The sequence below is a fragment of the Bacillus rossius genome, chromosome 1 (genome assembly GCF_032445375.1).
Source record: "Bacillus rossius redtenbacheri isolate Brsri chromosome 1, Brsri_v3, whole genome shotgun sequence".
Classification (NCBI taxonomy): Eukaryota; Metazoa; Arthropoda; class Insecta; order Phasmatodea; family Bacillidae; genus Bacillus; species Bacillus rossius.
The window spans coordinates 91,768,131-91,795,733 of NC_086330.1; the positions used below are offsets into that span (position 1 = coordinate 91,768,131).

General features: G+C 43.2%; 1 protein-coding gene across 1 annotated transcript in view; it reads right to left on the reverse strand.

Annotated features, from left to right (window-relative positions):
* The window catches only part of LOC134539961 (intermembrane lipid transfer protein VPS13A-like), a 392,760-nt gene extending 383,068 nt beyond the window's left edge, over window positions 1-9,692 (reverse strand). Inside the window, exon 1 of the mRNA XM_063382355.1 lies at window positions 9,626-9,692. The gene's annotated coding sequence lies outside the window, so the exon portion shown is untranslated. The remainder of the gene's footprint in view (window positions 1-9,625) is intronic.
* Between the last annotated feature and the right edge of the window lie 17,911 nt (window positions 9,693-27,603).

Genomic DNA, 27,603 nt, shown 5'->3' on the forward strand with positions numbered 1-27,603 from the left:
CCGTATTATTATCTCACCTAGAGCTTCTTTAACACCTGATTTTGTACATTTGTATGCTTTTTAAAACTTCCTCATCCCATTTTCATCCTTTTAGTTCCGTTTTTAGTGGATTCATAGATGTGACTTTTCTTTATAAAATTATTATACTAACATTTTCATTCATTACTACAGTGGTGGGTTTGAAAAAATTATATATGTATATCGTTGCTTCTGACATTATTCAAATCAAATCGCTTATCCCTCACTTCAATAGATTTATATAAAACAATTTTTATTCGTTTTTCATCCATTTAGAACAAAATATTGGAAACATGTAGAAATGTTTGATAGTTTCTGTATGATTGTATTTCACACCGAATTTTTTTTAACTCCGGCTTGATTGATTTGAAGATACAATTTTTGTATTATAAAACAAAAATACCGTCTTTTCATTTGTTCCCTTAAGGTTTGAATTTCGTATTCTAGTGCCAAAGACATATCTAAAAAAAAAATTTTTTTTCAAAACACGTTCAATAGTTTTTTGTTTATAACTAGACATTTCCTATATTTTTATTGTTCATAAATTTATGTAATGTACTACATACATTTTATCTTGAAGTATATTACTATTTATAATAATTTTAACTAGTACCCATCTTGTTAACCTAAAACATTTGTTTAGCACCAAAACATTTGTCTAAACACTTGCAAAAAAATAGTTTTAACTATAAAATATTTTAATCCTATATATATATATATATATATATATATATATATATATATTAAATTCATTAAATATTTAGTTTCTCCTCAGAAATCACTTTTGTTTAGCACATCAGTCAACAATATTTTAGGTAATGTTGGCTTCGTGGGTGTAAGTATGTGTTTAAAAACATGTTTAGTTCAAACAAATTTGTTTTTGTTTTTATCCAGGAGATAAATTTGCCTCGCAGTCAGCCTCCGACAGGGGAGATCAATGAATGCGGGAGTAGCAGAACGTACGTGGGCAGAACGCAAGAACATCTGTTCGTAGGGATTTATCGATATCCCGGCGCGGCAGCCATGTTGGAGGCACGCTGAGTTCCCACTGGCGTATGCTGTGCTTTTCCGCAAACTCATATCTCCAACTCACTCAGCTGTAAAAAAAAACATTTTCAACTACTCGCAGCTCTGATTCATCGAAGATTCTTCGTAACAATGCTGTACAAAAATGTCCCATCATGTTTAATACCTACTTGTACATCGTAAAATATGTTACCAAAAACAGACATTGTTTGTTCTATAATTTTGCATTAAGGTATATGGCTTGAACACATATTTATAATACGTCAGTATTGTGGATAGCACGTAACTGAAAGATCATGTCACAGTTATAGACTGTACTGAGCTCTCAATAACGTGACCTCTTACGGTATAGGTTACCCAGCCTTACACAACGCCAAAAACTTCTGCTACAAGTGTCGCAGTCCCGGATTATCCATTCAGGCAATGTAGGCAACCAAGGGCGCCCATATGATAATTTGTAGGGGGGGGCCAGACTTAGGGGTATGAAGTATTTTTAATATTTTGGAAGACAACTGCGGCTTGTTACTAGCCATAAAATAGTTCCAGTTCTGACCCTATTAAAATTTTTTGTCCTGTTACTAAAATACTAGACTACAGTACTCATTCGCCATAAAAAATCTATATTGGCTTTTTTATTAATTAATTATTAACTATTTAATTGAAACAAATGAATTTTTAGCAACAAAAATGCAGGAATACAGTCCTTATACTTTTACAGCGTCTCGGGTACACGGATATCAAGAATACAGTCCTTCAACTAATTGCTCTCTTTACCCATAAATAAATGTCGCGTACAAATTAAATTAAAATAATTATAAAGTTTAAAAAATGTTGGTCAAAAGATTCAACTTTGGGAGAGAAGCGATTTAAATATGTTATCACAGTCAGAAAACAGTTGTTTTTAAATGTAAGACCTGAACTACGCTTATAATTATAGTCAAAAATTGTTTCACAATTAAATGTATATTACTATGTTTCGATATGAATCATAATTGCTTATCATTTAGAATTAGCACAGATGGATTCAGTAGTCGAGGACTATAAGTTTATTTAGTGATAGAAAAGCGCAGAAAAAATTAGTTTATTATTTAACTAGACAATTTAACCAAACAGTATTTAGAGGTTAAGTAATTAAGTGACACCAAAACCAATGAAAATAATCGAAAATTTCTAAATGCTGACATAACTCATATATCAGCTTTCCACAGAAGAGTTTAGTTCGGCGCAATTAATCCACACAAAACAACTGGACACTATGTCGACGCATATTTTAAGAATATAAGAAGATCCACGTCGCAGTATAATTTTTTTTTTCGTGTCGTGTGGTGCGGGCCCCCATTTGTGGTGCGGGCCCATAGGCTACAGCCTAGATAGCCTGCGCGTAAATACGGCCCTGATAAACCCTTAAATAACATGTTCAGTACTTAACTTCAGAATTAAGAGTACATTAGAACCTCGATTTTACGGAGCCCGGACTCAACGAAGCCGCGATTTTACGAATACATTTTTCAGGAACCATCTAAAATTCGGAAAATTTGACACCAAAATATATTTAATAAAAAATTAAAAAAACACAATGAAAACATATAAAAATATTAATTTTAATGCACAGCGTATTCATATTTTTAAGCTAATACTACATCCATTTACCGTTAGTGAATATTGTATACGTTATTGCGTCATCAAACTCAAAATCGAAAAGAAAAAAATGGACTAGGTACACTATTTGTCGCAAAGTTCGAAATTTCTTCGATTGAAAAATTATGTCAAGGCTGTAAAAATATTAATTTTACCGCAAATGAACTATACTCAACATTCCTTACCCATTCCAACATTTCCAGCTCGTGAGCATAGCAACTGAGCTTCAAACCTTGTGAAGTGTGAGAGAAAGAAACGATATTGAGTACCTAGCTACTTCCTCTCCTTTCCGCTAATATCCAGCAACCCATGCCATTAGGCATTATCTTGACATGTGTCGCATTCATTACCTTCGCTGCATCGGTTTCCCAGTAAAAAACGCTCAAAAATGGTATAAGTGACGCAGCAAGTAGACGTGACGAGCGGGTTTTTAACTAAGCTTTTTTTAACTTACTATACAAACAAATAATTCCCTATGGCTATCACAAATTCAAGGGCTTCTCGCACTAAAATGTACTGTGTTTTTAATGGATGTCTGTCGTTACAGAGCAGCGTTTTTCTTCACCAAATAAGCCTATGATTAGAGACCGTAAATATTCGTGGATTCCTTTCAAGACAGGCTGGAATCCAAACTCGTTTAGCTTAATGCTGCGTCAGTGATTGGACCGCAATTTACCTGAAGGACTCTGAGCCAATGGCAAACACTCAACAAAAGAAGTATCGAATCATAATAATCGCAATAAACAGGTGTCCCGAGTCGGTAGCCAATAGCCAGGTGATATTTGCCCGAGTACATAGAGAATCGTGGAGTATATCCTAGTGGTCATTGAAACCGCGAATTTTTCCAATCCCTACCTATGATCACTTTTATGAAACAATACAGGTGTACACTGAACTGTGTGCTTGTTCTCCTCGATTATGTTACTAAAAGTGCGTTCATTAATATTTTTCAAGCCGATCTGTTAAAGATTAACTGATAAATATGATAAGGTGAAGTCCATAAAAATGCAAGGCAGGGAATTCTTCCAGCTCATCAACCCTACCCTGGATAGTCTCGTCTGTGTTCAGTCGTCTCTGGCAAGGAGTGGACAAGTTTGCAAACTCAAATATAAATTTATTTTAGTAGCACGCGTCTTACGAAAAGGAAAGATATCCAAGAAAGGCATGTCGGACAACCTACTGTCACCACACAAAAGTTAACATGATGCAATGCGTGGTGCAACTGTGTTTAGTCGCTGTGATGTCACTTTTATATCACTCGTGCAATGAGGCAAGTTGTGGAATGCTAAAAAAAATAAGGGGAACGCAGGGGAGGGTAGAGGGCAGACGGCAGTCATTGTTTTTACTATTTTATATTATATATATATTCCGTTCAATAAATTATAACATGTATCTTCACGGGGTGGGGTGTTTAAAATTTTATGAAGATAACGATTTTACGAATGCAATCCAAGCGACCGTGAGCGTACGTAAAATCGAGATTCCAGTGTAAATTGCTTCCGAGTCTACTGAAGGTAGCGGAATCCTTATCCCTTTAAACACTTTTGAAGGGGAAAAAGTGGTTTTCCTCTAAATTCAAAATTCCAACATAAATTTTACGTTGTAGACTTTTCTGAACAATAATTCTTATTTGAGTAACTTTAAAGGTGTTAGCTTACCTTAAAAATTGTGAATATTCTGAGCGGATGTGACGAATGAGGAAAACTAAGAAACACTACATAATAACAATGGTTTTTATCTTTACACTTTTCACTGATTTATTTACACTTAAGTTATCTTTATTGACTGAATACACTAAACTAAATCTAGACCAGATGCATAAAACTGTAGACCTAAAGACTATTGAAAAATCTCTGTTTTGAGATGTTATTTGTGAAAATACACATTATTATGACGAAAAAGTAGCAAAACATTTTGCCGTCTACAAGTACATGTCAACTGTCGCGTCGTCTAACTCTGACTTGTCTAAATCTGTTGCGTTGTGTTATCGAGTGAGCTTGGGCAGGATTACGAAGGGGAATGACTCGCCACGGGCGTTGCGCTTGAACAGCGTTTTCTCCCTGTTCACAACACCTTATATCGCAGCAGCAGAAACTAATGCTTCAACTAACATAAAAAATGAAGTAGACATGTAAAAAACGATATACAATAATATCTTCGTGTTGAACCACTTCTACATAATACCGAATTTAAATAATTTTCTTTAAAGTAAAACACCTGACTACACTATATTTTTTTTCCTTCCCTGAAAGCTAGGGGGGGGCCACGGCCCCCCCCTGCCCCCGGGTATGGGCGCCCTTGTAGGCAACCATATTATGGGCCCGCGGCCCATGAGAGAAAAAAAAATTCAAAGCAGTTTTAATGTGATGTTTTCTTTTTCGTTTTGCAAAGGTTTTAGGTTTATTTTTAAAGGACAAATAATTTCACAAAAAAAAACACTTTTACGTTAGTTACTTGTTATAAGCTTATAACGTACATACTTATTTCTCTAAAATAAAACTCAATGAAATTAACATACGCAGAAAACAATCTTGTCGCTTCCTCGGCAATATTTGAATATAATTTCAGAATTCATTTTAAATTATCTCCACACAATTTCATTAATTAGTTTGGTAAGTAATCAGTTCTGCCATCCTGGTCCTGATTGGCAGTACTGGTTATTTATTATTTACTGTTTAATTTGCATGATAAACAACACTGGAGGATTCCCCATTTCACTCGAATACGTTAAATCATAGATAATGTATTTCATTTTGTTCAGTCATTTTTTGCGACTGTGAATGAAGTTTAAATTGTTTATAATTTAGAAAAGTTTGCGGAACTTTTATGGTGGTAGAGCCGGTAGAGATTCCTTCTGACTCAGAACAGACTGGCTCTCGCCAGGACCACCAAGAAAAGCAGACTTCTATATTAAACTAGACTTCCTGATTGGAAAAATGCATCACAAGGAATTTAACAGCATGAGAACAGTCGCGCAACAGTCGTGATATGCATATTTCGGCACTTACGCCCTTATTGCCTTAAAAATGTATGAAGCCGGCATCTGAGAGATGGGGACTTTTTAGGATCAATTTTTAACACCCAAAGGAATGTCTGTGCCAAATTTTAAAGATTTTTTTTTTTTTTTTTTTAGGTTTACTCGATTTTTCTCCTAAAATGCCTGGGCTATAAGTTCAAACCTGAAACATGTTTGTCTATATTAGCTATGTTGTTTACTGTCACAGCGCCTAGAAGCTTACCTGGAAATTAATTCCCTACTAACAATGAAATTAAAGATTTATTGTGAAAAGTTTAGGGAACATTATTGCGAGGACATTGAGTCTTAGTTTAAAGACGAAATGGTAAACTTCAAGTAGGTACCTACTTCATCTTACAATTACGACGACAGAAAATAAATAATGCCTGCAGAGAAATATTATAAACTGATTTTTGTTCATATGGTTCAATCGACATTTTCGAATGTAATAACAGCATTCCAAAAACACAGAGGTCTGACGATTACAAATGAAATTGGCAAACGACGCTTTTCAAAGTTGAAATTTATAATAAAAAAATGTCTTATATTATGAATGGTTCAACAATGTTGGAATACACTTGCAATAATGGCCACTGAATATGATATCTTGGAGAAAATCGACTTTCAAGAAATACTGAAAGAAATCACATAAAAAAACTGAGAAAAGATAATGTTTTTAAAACATGATTGAATATTGAAATAAGTAGTTTTTAATGCTGTTTTCTGACTGATTGATAATTATGATTTACAGTTAGTAAAAAAATATTGTAATTTTACTATAATCACCAATTACAAGTATTGCATAAATTTAATTTTGTTACATTAACTATAAATATTTTTGTTTTAATAAATGACATGCTTCAATTGTGCCGAGATATTAAAATTTGGTGTTAATATAAGGTTTAAATGCTACCTACCTATGGGGAGAGGGGCCCTGAGACGTTCATTGCTTAGGCGCCTCTACATGGCTTAATTCGGCCCCGTAAGTGTGTGCAAATATCAGACTCGGGATAAATTACTAACAAATAAAACTTTATAGATTACGTACGCTCAAAAACTTATAAACACACGAACGTTTCGCCATCTTCCAATAAAACACAGTATGTTATTGAACGTCTCCTTATAAGTAGGGCTTCTGACAACGTCTCCTTATAAGTAGCCTTCTGATAAAAAGTCAGTAAACAAAAAAAATCTGAAAATCTGACAGTGTTTAAAAATTAATATTACAATTTTAAGAAGTTTATGTATGGAAACTAGCACATGTTTATGACAATGTTTTTTCAACGTATTCAACGTATTACTGAAAAAACACAGTTTTTTTCGTCTCTCTTATTTTAAAGTCATGCTCTTGTTTTGAGTTGTATATCAAAGACAACACTTTGGTAACAAGTTATCAAAAAATATTTTAACGTGATAAGTGTAATTTTGTACATTTAAAAACACATTGCTGTGAAACACTAAATTAAAGTTGTATCTCCATAATTATCAACAAAATTGAGACTATGTTACTTTTTCATTTACAACAGGTACAGATGGGTCTCCAGCCCATTATTACGTGGAAGTTTTATGAATTCAGTTGTGTTTTACTTTATTTTGAACTCTAGTAGTACATAGTCTATATTATTTTTTATATACTGTGATCTCGCCTACTCGTTCCCGGGGACTGTATACTGAGCTTGTTTATTGCACAAGGGTGGTTACACACTAAGAAGCACGTTTTGTTAATAAACTATTTGGTCTTCACTAGCCTGTTTATAGACCTATACCCGACCCGCTACCTTTCATGCATTTTACTAAACTGCATTTTGACAAGGGCTACGCATGATTCGGTCACAGTTCATCTCTTTGTTTGGAACATTTATTATATATCACACCCAATTATAATCCAATTATTCACGTGCACATTATTTATCAACCGGCGTATACCACACACATATATGTATATACGTACGTAGATATTTGTACTGGAAGGTGTTGGAAGAAGTCTGTTGCGATATTTGACAAAAAGACTGGAAGTGATTTCGATTAATATTGAAGAGAAAAGTAAATTATGGGATCTTTAAAGGCAGACAGAAGCTATGAATATGTTAAACAGATTATTAGAAACAGGAAAAATTCGCGGTTTCAACTGCGCGTAAACGGTGGTCCATTCACTGAAGCTGCATGAAGGTGAACGAGGTTGGAGTCTAGCCTATTGCGACATGAAATCGCGAATTTTTCCGGTCTTTGGATAACTAATGTGGGACGTGTTTTACATATTTAGAGAGGGATTTTAAGGACCAGGGCCGATAAAAAATGTAGCGATATTGGTCGCAGATTCTATAACGATCTCACGGCGTGACTGAAATACATGAGCATAGTGTCGTTATATCACTATAATAATTTTGTATGAACAAAACAGCGTGACGTAAGAGCATGTCAATAGGCTAGCTTTTGTTCCTGGAAGGTGCGATGGTCACCACGGGATCTGAACTTAAACTTTTATTTTATTCGCTGCAGGCTAGAATCAACTGCCCCGTATATTCTGTAGCCAGTAGTGTGTGCTGATTGACCGCTAGCATGTCAGTGCCTGCCACCTGTTGGACAATCCAAACACACTGCTCCTCTCTAGTTTATTCCTGGCTCAGAGTCGTGCAGAACGCATCAAGAGATCTGTAAAGCAGACGTATTCGTGCTTCAAGTTCACGTTGCTATTGAATGACTCCGGAAGTCCTCGTGCGTCTACTTACACAGTTGTATTTCGTGGGCAAATGTGACTGCTAACTATAATCTCAAACACTGCGTTCAATTTCGCTTGGTACTTCCTTTATTAGCAATGAGCAATGGCCAAGAAGACTTATAGTCGGTGGTAATCATTTATAGTCGGTGGTAATCATTAGGGGCATGTATTTTTCGCGAAAAAATCTGATCGCTCATTAGACTACAATAAGGTATGCCTGCGCTAGCGATGGTTCTCTTGTAATTGGTGGCCGTCTTCAAGAAAAGCAATTGCCGTGTTTGTCCATGCCATTCAGGACGCGTTTGCTTCCGCACTGGGTGGCTATGATTGGTGTGCTGACAAAAGACATGTACTTGAAGTAAACCCAGCCAACCACAAAGCACAGACAAAGCTACAAAGTTTCAACACAAAGCTGGTCTGAAAGTCGCGAAAAATACACGATTAAAGGGTTTATAACTGTTACAGAACATTAAAATAACAAGGCCATGTTCATAATTATTCTGCCAACAAAATGAACTGGAAGTTATCACGGTATTTTGAGAAATATCTTGTCCAAATGTATCCCCCTCCCCAGAATTCCTTAAAAATATATAAAAATTTATCATTCCCACCAACAAAAGTAAGAAACTTGGAAGCAAACTGCGGGCAAAAGATTCGATTTCCCCCCACCCCCTCTCATTCCCAATCCAACCATATCTCCGAGATTAAATTCTGCATAAGCTCCTGTGTTTGTTAAGATTTCAACACACTTGGAAATGTTTCGCCAAATTTGTTTTAAAATTGATTATGCACGTGGTCGATGAGATGAGCTTTACTGTACTCGATTGTGCTCCTGAAAGTCCTTGACTCACCCTAACTAGACACCTGAAACATTCGCTTTTTTTTTTTTTTTGGCACTAGACTAGGTGCAAAAACAAACCAGTGTCTTTCGTTCATTTCCAGCTGCCACTTTTTACCTTTTGTCCGGATTGCATATGGTTGGTTCTTATGGATTTTCGTTGCTTTAGGGTGCATCGAAGACACATGATTTATAAAAAAAAATTACTCAAATGTATAGTGATTGATATACGCAAGCAGGTCTCCGATCATTACAGTACGTAAAGGGGGTAAATATGCTGAAACGGAAGGTTTGTGCGAAGTACCGGTGACTGTGACCGTGCTACTCGTCGCACGAGGGAAGAGGGCGCGGGGCGCTAGACAGTACTCACCCGAGGGCGCGAAAAGGCTGTGCGCGGAGCTGCTGTGGCCGCCGGGAGAAGCGTTGCTGTCGCGTCTGCCGCCGGGCGCGCGGTGTTGCCGGTTCGCGGTGTTGCCGGCGGAGCAGCGCGACATTTACCGCCATTTCCCTGGCACCCACCTCAAGATTGTCGTACGCCACTAAGACGTCACCACAGATCCTCGAAAATTTTCAACATCTTTATTTTGTTGTTATTGGTACTATGTCTGGTTGACAAATAAGTGGGGCATTTTTCGCGAAATAATCAAGCGATTGTTTCCTCGTAATTGACGACCGCCTGCAAGAGAAGCCAATGCCGTTATTGGCCGGGCCATTCAGGACGCGTTTGCTTCCGCACTGGATGGTTGTGATTAGTATTCTATCTGTAGGCATGTAACTAAAATAAACCTAGCCAACCACGAAGCACAGAAAATGCTAAAAAAATTTAACACACAGCTGGTCTGAAAAATCTTTTCTCGGAAAGTACATGGCCCTACAAAAAAAGCCATTACAAATGCACACGTATAAGATAACACACAATTCAGGGAATTTGGGGCAGGACTCGGCTATGACCTATAGCAAGGCCCCTTAAACGAGTCACTTGCCTGTAGTGACTTCTGTAAATCATGAATACCTAAAATAAGAATGGTTGGACCCGGAATTCGAACCCGCACCCTCACGAATGCGAGTCCAAAGTTTCGCCGCTGTCATCGTTCGATATGTTAAGGTTGGTATCCATATGTTGCATGTTATCCGTTGGGTGTCATCGTTACGTATAACCCTGTGGCACGACACGGTTCAACGATGTTGGAATTCTCACCACGTCATTCATCCGTTACAGCGTATCCGTATCAAAAACAAATGTTACGTCCCGCACATACACAACAAAGGCAGTCCATCAGTAACCATGAGCACAGATTAACTTGCAGCGGCCGTCTTAATTTTATACACATCACGCTTAAAAGAAGAAAGAAGATAAAATCATTGTGGTTCGAGTTTGTTGGATTATTTGAAGTTTCAGGCAGTTAGTGGAATGTACAAAAACTTTACGAGAATGCATCCGACGGAATTCGATTTTTTTTTTCTGTGTTAGATTGGGCCGGAAAATGAAGTAGAACGACGCGCCACTCGTTCAAACAGGTTCTTTCGCCTAGTCGCGATTTCCTTTGATATGACAGCGAAAGACCGACAAATGACAGATAGAGCCATTTGCGTATCTTCGTGACAAGTTTTGACACGCAACGTTGCAGCGTAGTGATGTGTCGTTTGTGAAAAATTCGTTCAAAACGAACGAATCTTTGAGCGAACGAAATCATGTGATTCGTTCGCGATAAAAAGAATCGGTTATTTGAGAGTCGATTCCTTAAAAGCTGAACACGTGTCAGAAGAACGAAACGGCGAAAGAACGCCGGTCACGCGGCCAGTCTGATTCGTTTCTTGGATTCGTTCGTGAAATGAATCGTGACGTCGGGAGTCAGAGTAATCAGTAATCGCTGCGTGAGCGTGCTTATACACAAGAGCAAACGATACAGGATAAAATAAAATAGGGTAACATGAAAAGTTTCTACACCTGGCAATGTCAACGGTTAAGTAGTAGTTATAAAATTTATTTTTACGTACACAAACACAATCTTTGAAAATGAAAAACTAACAAACCATGCGAACTAAAAATAACAGGGTAGTTAACAACAACAAAATGCACCACGCCACATTTTTGGGTTATTTACTTCACATTGCTTGGACTGGCTTTTTGGAGAGGTCCTAAAACGAGGTTGTTGTAAATATCATATAAAGAAAATTAACATGTAAAAAAAGTTTAATAAACAGTGTTTTTTTTATTTTAGACAAAATTATAATATTAAAATTTTCATCAGCAGCAGGGCGCAAAGACGTAACTAATACTCCAAAGGGTACGCTAGTTATGATTCTTGATAAGACCCACATCCCGTAGAAGAACAAAAAGAAAGAATCTTTTGAACGATTCATTACTTGGAACTGTTTGAAATGAACAGATTCTGTAAAAAGAATCGCTCAGTACATTTTGGCTACGCAATGGAGGTATGTTACGATCGTTTGCAACATATGAGTACCCAACTTTAGATTATAAACACTCCTGCGTTTGATTTTTTTGTGCCTGTGTCTACTATTCCTCACCATGTTAGGCTAGTCTCCACAGTCCTGTATACCAGGGAAGGATCTAGGATTTCTTTCCACCGAGACAGATTTTGTGATTATAAATCCCCCCCCCCTTTTTCTTAAACAATCATCACCCATTAGTAATAAACGCGCCCGGATTTTTTTTTTTTTTTTTTTTTGGATTTTTTGTACGATGTTTGGAAAATTTTACGTTTATTTTTATCCAACCTCGTGTTCTTGCCAGTGTTTCAGTGTAAATTTTGTTTCACGTAGAATTGTATTTATAGCAATACTATAGTGTTCGAGGCTCAACGGAAACTCAAAATATAAATAAAACATTCGTTTAGTCGTGTTACAATGTTAAAATTACGATTATGATATATGTTTGACAAAGTACAACTACTAAACTTTATTAACTGTTGTATTAACTAATAACTGTACACTAACCCGACTCCCAGGTAAAGTTCCCCCCCCCCCTTCTCAATAAACCATCCCTGACGTATATAGTTGATCATTGGATACAGTGGTCAGTGATGTACTGATTTATCGCTGAAAATTCCTACTACTCTGTAAAACAACGTATTTCCTATTCTTGTGATCGGAAGAATTATTTTCAACAAGACATATCCCACTTTGTACCTTACAACACCTTATAGTTATAAATATAGACCAACAAAGTTCGTGTTTTTTATTCTAGAGAATCAAGGCAGTGTCGTAGATTGGCCGCTGCTACATTGCACCCTCTGACTTGGTTCCTCATGACCGAATCACATTCTTGTTTGCAAATTTGTAAATCTACTTATTTTTTTCCATAACTAGAACATTTACTTCTTACATTTTGCGATGTGAAATGAAGGGAACTGACTGAATTTGCATTCGTAATTCAAACAAAAAAAATCGTTGATATTAAAATACGTTCTAATAAGGTTTAAAATCAGTATTGTTGTGAAAAACGTTGAGTGCTAAATAAACATTTTACGGTACTTGACAAAAAGTACCCGAACCCTGGTATGGGTAACTATAAATACGGTACGTCTGGCAACGCTGCTTGATGGGCGGGAACAGTGCTGCCGTCTGCGCGTCGCAGCCGACTCGCGTATTGATTTCCAATGCGTCGGCGCCACCGAGTGGGATGAAAATGTCGTCGTGGCAGGGTTGATAATTTTTTTTTTTTGGGGGGGAGCTCAGCGGCCAATCAAACCGGATTACGAGAAGCGTTGGTGGCACACTCCGTGGAAGTGTCTCGTTTCGAGAATTGGGGGTTTGGATGTTTAAAAGTCCCGTGTAACAAATTATTTACTATAATCCCGCACAAGAACTCCATGGGCCTACCCATGACGTTGTTACACTTAAACATACTAACTTTTAGTGGGGCTAAATATGAGACAGTTTAAATCGTCAAAATTGCTCGAATATTCTGCTTTATTAGATGCCTTTGCCGTTAACTTACTTATGTGAGTGCTGCAGGCATTTTTTTATCTTATTATTATTATTTTATATTTTTATTTTTTAGTTGGCTGGGGCAGAAACCTTTTTTTGTAAAATATGGCATGAAGACGAAGAGTAACTTTCCACAAATTCGGCTACCAACAAGTGCTGAAATAAATATTCATCTTATTAAGAATAATTTTAATTTTCTCATCAGAAGCACCCGTTTTTTGCTAAAAATTCAGAGAGCTTTGGCTTTCTTTCGTTAAAAACGAGACGTTTAAAATGTTAGGTTGGTGTTAAATTTTATTCAGAAAACATGCGAAAAAATCTTATTTTTTACTCTTAAGCTTTTTATTTTGTCACAAAAAGCAACGTAAACAGAGATATGTGAGTCCTAAACTACTTAATGGCATGTCTTGACTTATGAACAACGAGCCTGGATATAACTTTGAGGTCGTACTGGCCTGGGCAGTTTTCAGAGCACGGTCCCAGCCTGGCGAGTAAGGCGGAGTGCTGTGGGAGCGCGTTCGCAACATGGCCATCGCATCGGCAGTGATATTTGGGAAGAAAAACTAAACAGTGCTAATGTATTACAAATTGGTACGAATTGTCGGCGATGCCTTTTCTTATAGGCGTGTGTTTTTATTTGTGTTTGGTTTCCTCTAGAAATGACTTCGCAGAAGACTTTTAAAATCAAGGGTTCGGAGTCATAATTTACCGTCTTTCGCTAGGAGGTGGCGACCTAGTGTGTCTGTCAGTATGATTAGGACCATGGCTAGGAACAGGACCGAGCCACAGAGAAGTCATTCAATTTATAGCATTAACTAATTTATATTTTCCGGTAGTTACATTTATTCACTTAAACCTTTTTCATGTTATCCTCCCTAGGTTTCGTAGCCACTTAGAGTAGAAGCCTATTTCCCCTCCTGTACTTACAACCAAGTGCGAAGGCAGAATTTCATTTTGGGGGGAGTAGGGATAGGTTCATTTTCCCCGCTGGTTCTTTTAGAATTCTTTCCTTTTGTTAGTTGGAATGATAGGTTTTATGATTTTTTTTATTATTTCGGGGATATATATCCTCCTCTGTTCCACTACTTACACATTGCGGTGGCACATACAGCGCGTCATAGGTTTAAAGTTGTACAACCAAGTATTTAACATTTCTGTGTATCATTATCTGTATAACACATTTTGGTAATTTAATTTTACCCAATAATATAGTTAAATTATACCTAACCTGTTCCTGAATTACTGAAGGTATATATTTTGAGAGGCTGATATTTTCCACATCAATGCTAGGGATGGAGGTACTATCGGTATATAGAGATCACACAGTTTGAATCACTACTGGATCCTGATTGACTGCAGCATACTAAATATTGTCTAACTATGCCCCACATTGGACACCACTTAACATGTTCTTGACTGCTGTAGAGAGGGTCAACGGTATCTCGGAAAGGCCAGTGGTAAGCCTCGGTGTCACTGAAATGGGGGGAAGAACGATCACAGAACGAGAAGGAAGTTGAGGCGAATTCCGAGAGTAGCTACTCAACAAGGAGCTGGAGTGGAGCTCACAAAGCAGCAAAATAAAATGGTTGGTTACAACAAGGTTTTGATGGCTGCAGAGACAACTTTTTCGAGGTTAATAATGATGGATATGTTAGTTAATCCAAACAAGTGTAAAACTACAGGTTTGTGTGTGTATATATACACACATACATATATGTGTGTACACACACACACACATATATAAAGTTACGAATTATTAAAATGAAATAATAAATCGTCGTGTGGGAAACTACTGGGTTAGTAATGTATAGCCCAATTAAAGATTTTACTACACAGTTTTATTGATTGCCAATATTTACATTACTAACAAATAATCTTCTGAAAATGTCTGATAATCAATTAAACTTAAAAATGTTTATTCCCCAGTCACTCGGTTTTTACACCTCGCTGGGCCGCAACTCTGGCGCAACTCTCGCCGCAGGACCCCTCGTGGACCTCCATCGCGGGTCTCCGTCGCCGCACTCCATCACCGCCGTTGCACTTCCCTTCGCCGAGGTTCCGCTCGACGCTTCGCATCCGCTCGACGCTTCGCTCGGAACTTCGCTCGTGACTCTCGCCACACCCGCGGTACTCTCGCCACCCAACTATCGCCGAGAAACTCGCTCGCCGAGGAACTCGCTCGCCGATGAACTCGCTCGCCCAGGAACTCTGCCGCACCCGCGGACCTATCGCCCAGACACTCGCCCCGGAACTGAACTCCCAACTGCGTCGGAGGCCGGCATCCTGGGCTTATATAGGCCAATGCACCACTTCTAGAAGTCGCGAGCTCGGCTGGGGCCAGTCGCGTTATTCTGTGCCGACCCAACGCCAGAAATCTCGAGATTCGCGTCGGCGGCTCGCGCGACAGCTGCCAGGTGTCAGATTAACGGCGCCGAGACAGAGCGTCGCGTGGGGAGCGTAGGGCAGGAGGGGGAAAAGTGGCGACCCTTGTAATTCACCAAGCGCGCGCGGCACGTCGCATGTTGCGGCGGCCACATTATGTCAGTGGCCGTGCTGGTCTGCCAGCCATCTCCGAACCTGCGCGTGCCGCAGCCCTGCTCACGTTCGTAACTATATACAAATATATATATAATATCATATTTGTATTGACTTGTACACCTCCATCATCCATGGTTTGGGTGTCAAAACCTGAGGTAAGCCTCGAAATGTTACTAGAGCTGGATTGCTGAGGAGGGTTCCAGGCTACCCCAAAGTCTAACCTAAATACTGTGTTCGTGGGTCAATGGCCTCAACATGTCACTATATTCGAAGGCTAATAATCTAAATAAGAAACTAATTCCTAGCCATCATATTGTGCATATTACAACTATTCTTAGTGGGAAGCTGGTAAATGACTATAGATTATTTTCAGAACCAGTAATTTTAATAACACGTAGTTCACACTTTACATGAATGTGGTTCTCAACGACAAGTTGTACCGTTACTTTTGCCGCCATCCGAGTTCTCGTGTTCGAGACCAGGCGTGTATCCTAGCGGGAAACTGGTTCTTATTGAAATTGTGTTTCGGGAGGGCGCCAGGCTAGTTCGGCGTATAACCAAATTTGGGTTTCGTGGGTGCGTTGCCCCTGCGTGGCCCGCTAGGACCGTCGGTGTAGCTCGTGGTTGGAGGGGTCTCTAGCTGGTATTACATCACAGGCCCTGTGCAGCATAATACGCTGGTTTCTAGCTGGAGTAGAGAGACTCAATACAATAACAAACACGATCTTGAGATTTATACTGCCGATGACACGTCGCGCACGGAGTGTGCGGAATGGACGTTTAATCAGGTGGACAGTTACAGTCGCAATTACACTTACATTACACTTGCAAGGCGCACAAGGAATTACAAAAATAACAAAATACACTTGGTTACAAAATAGTGCTCTGATGCACTGTCCCTAGTTTAAGCCCTCACGCAAGTCGTGGTTAGGGGGGGGGGGAGTTTATTGGAAATGACCAATCCTGAAAGCTGCTAATTTGGCGGCGTCCGTGTTCACCCGTGTGATTCACGGCCCGAAGTTAAATTAGATGAAAAGTTTTTTACATGTAGTTGTCGTTGGCGCCTGTGCACTCGACATTTAGTAAAAGTTCGTTGTGGCGGAAGTCGGCCCGTGCCATAAGGTTAACTACCCCGCGTAATGGCTCGTGCGGGGAGTTTAAAGTTAAGCGGCTAGGTTAGGCCCTACACCACAGGGAGTTTACGTAAAGAATAAAATAGGTTTAGGTTGGTGACTATAATTACCAGAAATACTGCTCAGTGTAGAACAAAGGATGATGGCTCCCCGTGGAACACATGTCCGCCCTGGTCCGCGAGTCGCTCGGTACTCGTGTCTGGCCTTGGCGCAAGGGAAGGTCTCGGCGTTCTCTCGTGCCAAATTTGCTAAAGTTCCATTATTCGGATTTTATTTTAATAATAATAAGCTGAGAGCAGCTCTAAATTCATGCATTAATTATTCTTAATTAGTCTGATTGGCAGATGGCTTTTAATAATTACGGTTAATTAGTTTGTGTAAATTAAGTTTTCAATGTTCAGAGTCACACCAGAGACTGTTCGTCGCTTGCTGATCACTCCAGTGGCTAGTTACACATAAAAAACGGGGAGGAAATATTTATTTTAACACAACATTATAATTAATTAAGGCTGAAGGCCGCAAGGGAGACACTCACAAACTCATTATGGCAAGTTCACACGTGAGTGACTAGGGCACTCCTGCATCGCACTTTCCTCGGGCGGGGGTTTTAATTAATATTTAAGTTACCATGAAATTATGATAGATTGTTAATGAACTGGGGTCGAGGTGTTTAATTAATTAGACACAGCCCTTATTTCTACCTTGGTATCGGAGGCTCGCCTGACTCGGGTGGGCCATGGCTAGGGGTGCGTTCCGTTAGCGGGGCCGGATACTGGCGGTTGCAGGTCGGGCTTTAGGTGGCCTTCGGCTGAACGATGTCACTTCTTAAACCCATAACACGCTATGCTAATTATTCCTTGCTTTAATTAAATGGTTCAAGTGCCAGTTCTACTAGATGTAAAGAAAAGGGGGTGGGGATCGTTTTGATTAGAGATGGCCAATTCCATATGTTGAAAATTTAACAGTGGATCGGACTCTGCTGCTGGAGCCATGAATCTACATTAAAGTTGACGTGATTGTCTTTGTTGCTGCTGTTACTTATACTTTAAAACATCTCTCTAAAGTTGGCCAGTCCTGTGAGGGGTTAACTCGCAGCGTGGCGATGTGAAGTTTAAGGCTATCGGGTTAGACCCGATACCGCAAAAAGACCCAGAGACACATGGGAGTATTAAAGATAAAGGTTGAGGGTTGATGATAATAATAATTAACAGAATGAAAAACTCAGTAGCACAAGGTGTGATGTTCCCCACTGGACAAACGTGTCCGTCCTGGGTCGCAGCATGATGATGACTGCCTGATGATAAGGGAGCGAGGGGCTAGACCACTTCGCGCCAAAATGCACCAGAAATAGTAAATAGAAAAACCTTACATTTAGACAAAATTAATTGGCACACTTGCCCTAATAAAAACACATTTTACATTACAATTTCAAGGCCTTTTTCAATTTTTTTAAAATAATAATTAATGCAAAGTTTGAACCAAATTGAGTCAGGCTAGCAACAGTTTTCAAGATAGGAAGAGTTGCTGTTTTGGCTATGACTGGCAGCTAGCGGTCTGCGGGTGGATTCCACAGGCAGGGATGATCTGCTGATGGCGGGGTGGGGACTATAGGCTTCAGGCTTCGTGAGAGGTACGTCAAAGCTAGTTTCTATTACCTAAGTGTGACCGAGATTTACACATTACATAAAAAAAATAGCTGTTGCTTGAAAGAATTTTAGCATACACATGTTACCCAAATTCAGTATGATTCCAAAACCTTGACTATAATAATTGATTGTAATTAAAATTATTATTTTTCTGAATTAAGAATGTTTTCATTAAGTTGAAATATATTGTTAAATTCTTTGGATATTCAATAGATACAAACTATAACACAATCATTACGATACTTAATATAATAAACCCTTAATAGTGTATGCCATCACCCACTGCCACGAGACTGAGACACAGGGCGAGATTATAGTGGATGCTGGAGTGAAGTTATAATTTTTTGGTTCGGAAGGGTGTCAGGCTAGCTGTGGTATCTAACCACTAATGCTGTATGGGTCCTAGGCCCCAGTGTGGACCACTAAGCTCGTTGGTTACACCTGAGTGCTGACTTTCCTAGCTGCTGTACTACTACACACTCCTTGCTCAGCCCAGTGTGCTAATACTTAGTACACTCTCATGAAACTGGAGAAATAAACATGGAACATCTTGAGAAACAACGTGGTTTTAATCGCAAGTGACTTAGTTTAAGGTTCGCAGTTTCTGCTGGCAAAATGCAACAACACATGAAACAACGAAACACGGAACACAACTTTATCAATAGTGGTACGCTATGATTAGCCCTTGTGGCAGTCTGCTAATAAAAAAGGTGGTTAAAACACATAGCTGGGGCTCTGCAGTGGGAGCCGAGAATATACATTAACTTAGCTGGATTAATATTACTTGTTAGGTTGGCAGACATATGTGCGGCTGATTTAAATGAAGTTCTGCTCTGAAGTCGGCCAGTGCCTAAAGTTAGAAACCACTTGGCAGAAATGTCACATGGCAGGTAAAGCTAATGACGGCCGGGCTATGCAATGCACCCATAAATGGTTCAGGGAAGCACAGGAGGAATAAGCAAAAAGGTTTAGGTTGAGTTAATTATTACTAGAAGCACTGTGATTAATGAAACAACAGTGATGGCTCCCCATGCAACGATGCATCCGCCCAAGACCACTGCCTGTTTAAGACTGCCGCAGGACTGGTTCGCCAGGAGGGGGGAACAGCACCACCTCGCGCCAAACCCACAAAATAAACTGTAAGTATGTTTATATTAAACTTGCCAACTAAAAGTATTGAAATTACAGTCATTTGGGGTAACTTTGTTCCACACAATGAACATAATGTGCATTTATCACTACCAAATCATATTCACATATTTCTTAAGACCAAAACTATTTAAAGATGATATCAGACTACAATATAGCCAACAAATAAAATTCATATAATTTTCATATTTAAATAATAATCATGATTTAATAGTGGACCAAAGTTACACTTATGTTTTGGATAACTTTGTACCAATTTTATATAAAAAAATTTATATAACAAACAGAGAGTTAAAACAATATTTTACCTTATCTAATACGAAGACATGTTATTAACAGTGCAAATACAAATGCAAGTTAAATATTTTATTTTAATTCGACCTTGCTGCACATCTTGGTACCCAAACATATGTGATCATCTACAGTGAAATGTAAAACAAACATGTACAATTTCAACCATTCATGCTTCAATTAGACCTCACAAGTATTTCAAAATATAAAGAATGGTATTTACTATATACACCAATATTCACAACACTTACTTCATTTTTTTTTCTCACTAAAAATATAGTTTCTAATTCACTCAACATCATCAGAGCACAGAATTGGATCATTTATGCGCATCATTCCTCTTTTGTTCACACGTTTCATGCAAGATTCGTCAAGTTTTTCAATTATATATTCTTCCTGGTACCATATGGTATCTTTCTTTTCAGGCCACACCCACGTTTTCCCTTTTCTTGTCATACAGCTTATTTCATATAAAGTAGTATTCACTTGATCTTGTCGTTCTACTGTGATCACTTTTCCAGGGTAATGAGTGCCTTAGTATGAAACTATCACAAAGTCCTCTAAATTATATTCATATGTCGGTTTAGCAAGTTGATTTGTCACGAAGTTAAAATTTGGAACTTTTGGCATATATTCCAAAGCTGATTCACAGATATCAGTGTCTCGACCTGCAATCAGTGATGCCGGCTCACTGGTTTTGGCCACATCACAGTTGTTAACAACTATCTCGGCTAAGAGGTGTTGAATAGGAGCACTTTCTTCATCATTGTTTTCTTTTGGAGTAGGCACTATTGTTCTAATCCCTAGCCTAGCTTTACATCTTCTCCCTCCTCTTGTTCTGGCACTTGATATTGGTCATGACAGTTCCGGTCTAGTTGTTCAGAACTGCTGTTCACTTCAAGTGTTCTTTTCTGTCCACGTGTGTTGCCACATTCTTTGTTAATGTAGTATTCATTGACCTCCTCCACAGAAATACTTCTTCCTGGTTCAACGGGTAGTCTGTATTTCTTTACCTTTTTAACAGTTAGGTCTGACTCCCTAATATCTTCAAGATATTTCTTGAACTCAGTGCCCACACATTCTGTTATGAGTGATACTGGTTTTGCATATCCTGGAAGAGCTTCAAGCACTCTGTTACAGTCCACTGGGTAAAGGCCACTCTTCTCAAAACCTTTAACCAAGTTTAATGATGCTGTGCTTTGACCGCGAAGCAAAGCTTTGGCTAACAGTTCACTAAAAACGCCTTTGGGTAAACACACTTTCTTCTTTCCTTCTGGTGTTTTTCTCCACTCAGCTAGGACTTGTCTCCAGTTTGTCTTCTAAGATGAGAAGTAGGGAACGTCTAGTGGTTGCACGAGATGTGTCGAGTTTGGCGGGAGGCATATGAAGCTTATATTGTTTTCTTCACATAAATTCAAAGTTTTAATTGAAATATGGGAGGACAAATTGTCCTCAATCAGTATTTTTTTTTTTCCCTCTTTCCTTATGGCAACTGGAAGAAAGTGAAACTCAAACCAATCATCAAACACAGTTTGATCCATTCAACCACTTTCATGTGAATTAAGTTTTGTTCCATGAGGTGCATTATACAGCCAGTCTGTCCACTTCAGTTTTACCTTAAATATAATATAAGGGAGTATAAATTCGCCCACAGCATTGCCGCAGAACATTACAGTGTAACAAGACTTTTATGTGTTCAGAATTTTCTCTGGATGTCTGCATGCCCCATATGGATCAATACTTTTCCTTTTGAAGGGGCGTCATGGAATCCAGACTCGTCATAATTGTACATGTTTTCTGGTAGAACATTTACAGTTTCCATTTCAAACTGCTCAAAGAACTTCTTTATTGTTGCCTCATTCACGAGAGCTCTTTTTCTTGAAATGTTAGTGGCAAACCTTTCACCGATTTCAGATTTGTGTCTTTCAATGAATGACTTACCCCATTCCCATCCTGGCATATTTCCAGGAAAGCAACGTACTTTCCTTTTTGCAGAATCTATGTACGATTTAACAATCAATCGTAAATCAAAGAGTGAAATGGAAATACCCATATCACTGACAGCGATGCAGTGCCTTACAAAAACAATTTCTTCTTCTGGAGAAAATATAATAGGGCGTCCGACTTTACGAGTATGTCTATTTTTTATTTTGTTAACTATTGTCTGTCTTGGAACTCCATACACTCTAGCTGCTTCTCGCTGACCAAAACGACCTGCAGTTACATCTTCAATAATTTTGGCTAACAGATCTGCTGAGTACCTTGTTTTCGTGCCATACTGTCTCGTTCCTGGCTGAACTGGTCGTTTCCGCACCATATCTGAGATGAAGAAAAAAAAACTGTTAACATTTGAGTATGTAATAATATTATTTTTAATATTTAGGTACACATATAGTATTAAAATCTGCAAATAATGCTGTGTGTAAACAAATTTTTTAATGTAATTCAATGAGTAACAAGTTCACTACTAATATTTAAACATGTATGTATGACGCCGCCGTCAGAGCTCCCTCTGAGAGCACAGGCCGTTATGTGTCCTCAACACCTGATAAGTGCCGCGCCCCGAACGCGCCCGTGCGCGCAACGTAGTGCAGTGCCCCGAACGGCGTGACGTCAGTCACGGCCTCCTACGTGTGCAAAGCGCCCGGCCGGGTGTGGCACTGCGCAAGGGTATTGTTTATTCATGCATTTGATAATATAAACAGAAACTAACAAATCTAAAACCATCAATAATCAATGTTAATTTAATAATCATGTTATAAGGGGTTATAATTCACAAAACTGGCCGAAGTCATCTTCCCGCGCTCCGCAGTTTTCCCGCGGAATTTCCCCCCTCCCTGGCCCCGGCGGCCAGAGAGGTTAGTCAGTCGCCATCCAGCACTCGCCCGGGCCGGCAGCCCACGCACGGGGAGCCTTCAACTTTCGCGCCAACATTCTGTAACTGCAATAGGTAATTATAGTCCAATCGTTTTTATATCAGCTCCCCGGTCGGCCCAAATCGGCCGTTAGCGATCTCGCGCGGTCTATTAATAAAGTGTGTAGACCATCCATGGACCTTTTATTTTCTACGTAATTAATTAGGTGGCCCCTAGTGGCACCTGCGCCTCACGCTATAACGCCCCACCTCGGGACATAGTTCATTGCCCACGCAGGGCGGCACTGCGCCAAACGCGACCACAAACAGTCGGACGAGTCATCAACTGGGACATGCCACGGCCACGTGTGTGATATCGTTCAAGATTCCACCGTGCCCGTACCCAGCTTAACGTGGCCCTCGCCACCACGCGGACTAGCCACCTGTGCATATCCTCCTGTGCAGGACTTATCACAGTGATTTAGTGCAATGTGTTTTCATAAGTAATTCGCGGGACCTACCGCCCTTATAGTGTAACGTGTTTTCATAAGTAAATTCGCGGGACCTACCGCCCTTATAGTGTAACGTGTTTTCATAAGTAAATTCGCGGGACCTACCGCCCTTATAGTGTAACGTGTTTTCATAAGTACTTGGCGGGACCTATCACTCACGCACTTCGCGTTACGTCCACGGACATTCGCATAAGCCAGAACAGGTTCATCGTGCGCGGAGCTTAGGTCGACGATGAGGCGGCCAGTTACGTGATCGTGTGACGTGTAGATTGTGCTACGCAATAAAACAACTACAAGTATGTGCGTGTTTCATTAATAAGGCGTCCTGGGAGGCCATAACAGCCCGGGGAGTCCTTTGTCGCCGCATCCCTGCCTGCAGCCACGAGGCCAGGAACCCCACCCTTGAGATTCAAAATTAACCCACCAGTTTAAATTTACGTAAATTCAGATCAGGCAACGGGGACGGCGTCAAAATGGCGCCCAACTAGTGTGGCTAGAACATCACCAAACTCTTTCGACAATCAAGCCAAGAAAACGAAACGGAGAATTTAGTGGACAAAGGGCTCGAGTAGGGACAGTGCAACAGCGCGCAGCGTGGCAACACCGCGCGACGGAGCGGCGCCGCGCCAGCCGGACAACCCCGCCCCCGCATTCCTGCCCGCTCAGTACCCCTCCCCTCCTCCGCCCGAGACCACCCCTCAGCCCGCACGTCACTCCACTCACCACCCCTTCCCTCCTACGCCCGATACCACCCCTCAGCCCGCGCATCGCTCCGCTCACCACCCCTCCACACCACGCTCCACCCCCAGACCAGCTGTGAGGGGTGACGTCACACGGCCGCGCCACCATGGAGTCGGGACAGCGACGTCACGACCCGCCGCCCGGGCCGTCCTGCCGCGGCGCGATGCAGACCGACGTCACGATCGACATTGGGGAGTGGTGGAATACGGACTTCTTGACAGGCGGGGCGGAAAGAACCATGAGGACAGAAACGCAGACCACACGGGAAGGCGGCGCGCGGGAAGCGATGGCCCAGGTCAAGAGGGAGGTCAGGGTCGCGTCGGCGCGACGCTGCCACGCCGCGGAGTGCCACCGCCAGCTCGAAGAAATAGCATACTGCCACCAGTGTGGCACCACAAGACACCGCACGTGCACGGAGGCTAGGGAATTCCTGAACTTTCGCGACGGCCTATTCATGTGCGCGGCTTGCGAGAGCAAAGTTAACTCGCCCGCACCCGTGACCGTCATAAGCGAAACCCGACGGGACAACATCCGGGTCAAGCTGCCCGAATTCTCCGGACACCCTTACGAAGACCCGGAGAAATTCACACGGGCGTGCCAGGACCGCCTGGCCAGGTACGGCGTACCCAAAGAGGAGTGGACGGAACGCGTCACGGAGCAGCTTAGGGGGCCAGCGACGGACTGGTGGTCCATGACGGGCGAATACGGCGTGGAATGGGAGGACTTCGCGCCACGCCTGGAGGCCCGATTCAATGCCGCCCGCGCACGCGCCCAGTGCCAGCGCGCCCTGTTCTGCGAACCGCAAAGGGCGGACGAGGACGTGGAAACCTTTATCCGGTCAAAGATGAGACTACACCGACGTCTGGACGCCGGCGGGCCAGTCTACGCGGCGCTTTACGTGACGGTAGAGCTGATGAAGAGGGAGCTGCGCCCGCACCTGCGGGGTGCCGTGGACAGGGACCTCGAGGACTTCGTCCAGCTGGCGAAGGAAATAGAGCGGGACCTACGCCTGTCACCGCGCCCGCGGGACACAGCAGCTCGCCGCCGAGGGGCGTCCCCGTCACCCACGACGGCCCTGGAGGACGAGTGGGCGGTAGTACCGTACGTGAACCCCCCTCCCCCTTCCGGCGCCACCCGTCGGGGGGGCGAGGTGAGGGAGAGAGGGACCACGACGCAACCCGCCGCGCCCGCGGCCAACACCACCACGCCACGGGCCGCGCGCGCTAACCCGCGGGCCGAGGGACAGCGAGACCGGCCCCCACGGTGCCGCTACTGCAGGGAGGAGGCCTACCACTGGCACGAGGTGTGCCCCACACGGGCCGCGCTATGGCAGGATCGCCGGCCCGGCGCAACGCAGTCGGGAAATGCCCGCTAGGGAACAGGATACCGGCGGGCTACTGTTCCTGGATCACGGCCAACGCACCAACCACGAGGCCAGTCCGCATAACAACATCGCCGCCCGTCAGACCAGGCGGTGGTGTGCCCCAGCACCCGTCAACGTCCCGCCCCGGGTCGTCGGCGAGCGGCGCCGTGTCACGGGCGCCCCCGACACACCCAGCACCGCCTGCGGGACCTGACCAGGCACCATCGCCGCCCGTCAGACCAGGCGGTGGTGTGCCCCAGCACCCGTCAACATCCCGCCCCGGGTCGTCGGCGAGCAGCGCCGTGTCACGGGCGCCCCCGACACACCCGGCACCACCTGCGTGACCTGACCAGGCACCATCGCCGCCCGTCAGACCAGGTGGTGGTGTGCCCCAGCACCCGTCAACGTCCCAACCCGGGTCGTCGGCGAGCGGCGCCGTGCCACGGGCGCCCCCGACACACCCGGCACCACCTGCGGGACCTGACCAAGCACCATCGCCGCCCGTCAGACCAGGCGGTGGTGTGCCCCAGCACCCGTCAACGTCCCGCCCCGGGTCGTCGGCGAGCGGCGCCGTGTCACGGGCGCCCCCGACACACCCGGCACCACCTGCGGGACCTGACCAGGCACCATCGCCGCCCGTCAGACCAGGCGGTGGTGTGCCCCAGCACCCGTCAACGTCCCGCCCCGGGTCGTCGGCGAGCGGCGCCGCGTCACTGGCGCCCCCGACGCACCCAGCACCGCCTGCGGGACCTGACCGGGCACCATTGCCGCGGCTGGGGCGAGCGGGGAACAACACGGACAAGCTGATGCGGGTGCCCGTCCTGCTAAATGGCCAGCATGTCCACGCCCTGGTGGACACCGCGGCGAGCCACACCTACGTCGCGGCCCACCTGGTGTCCGAGGCGGACCTGGAGCAGCGGGAGGGAGGCGTCCAGCAGGCCACCTGGGGAGCTAGCGCGCTCACGACGGGGCGCGCCCAGGTAATGATCGACATCAGGGACATGTGCAGTCGGACAACAGCCCTGGTGGTGCCGGAGCTGAGGGACGACCTGATCCTGGGACTACCGTGGCTCGTGCAGGAGGACGCCGCCATCGACGTAGGTGAGGGTAGGATTCACGTCGGGCGTCAGGGGAGGAGGACGCTGTACAGTGTCAACCAGAGGGGGACAGCCCCGCCAACCCCCGTCGTCACCCTAGTGGACCTGCAGAATGAGGTGCCCCCAGAGTACAGGGACATGTTCAACGAGGTACTGGCCCAACAGGCGCAGGTGTTCGCCGCCGCGGACATGCTGCGGCGGACCACAGTCACCCAACACGCCATCCCGACACGACCACACGAACCCCGCTTTGTCAAGCCCTTCGGGTTCGGACCCAGGGAGCGAGAGGCGATTCAGACCCAGATCGCGGAGATGTTGCGGGACGGGGTAATCGAACCGAGTGAGTCGCCGTACAATTGCTTGGTGGTGATGGCCAAGAAGAAGGACGGCTCACTCCGGTTCTGCGTAAACTTCAAGCCCATTAACGCAGTCACCATCCCCGCCCCTCCACCGATCATCAACATCACTGACGCACTAGCAGGACTGGAGGAAGCAGGCATATTCACCTCACTGGACCTCAAGTCAGGGTACTGGCAGGTACCCGTCCGCCCCGAGGACCGGCCGAAGACGGCCTTTACCGCGCCCGACGGCCGCAGGTTCCAGTTCTGCGCCATGCCGTTCGGGCTGATGGACGCCCCCGCGACTTTTCAGACCATGATGGTGCGCGTCCTGGACGGGTTCGTGGGCAAGTTTGCCGCGGCCTACCTGGATGACGTCATCATCTGTTCGCGGACGTGGGAGGACCATGCGCACCACCTCGCCATGGTCCTCGAACGGCTGGCCCGCCACGGCCTGACCTGCGCGCCCCGCAAGTGCCATGTCGGCGCGGTGGAGCTAGCCTACCTGGGGCACATGGTGAGCGCGGACGGGTGCCGGCCCCTGCCAGCCCAGCTCGATCTGATCGAGTCCAAGCCTCCCCCATGTACCCGGAAGCAGTTACAACAGCTGGTGGGGCTGCTCAACTGGCTCAGGAGCTTCATACCCGACTTCGCCATCGTCACCGCCCCCCTGACCGACCTTCTGTCGCCAAAGTACCGGTTCCGGTGGACCCCGGAGGCCGACCACGCCCT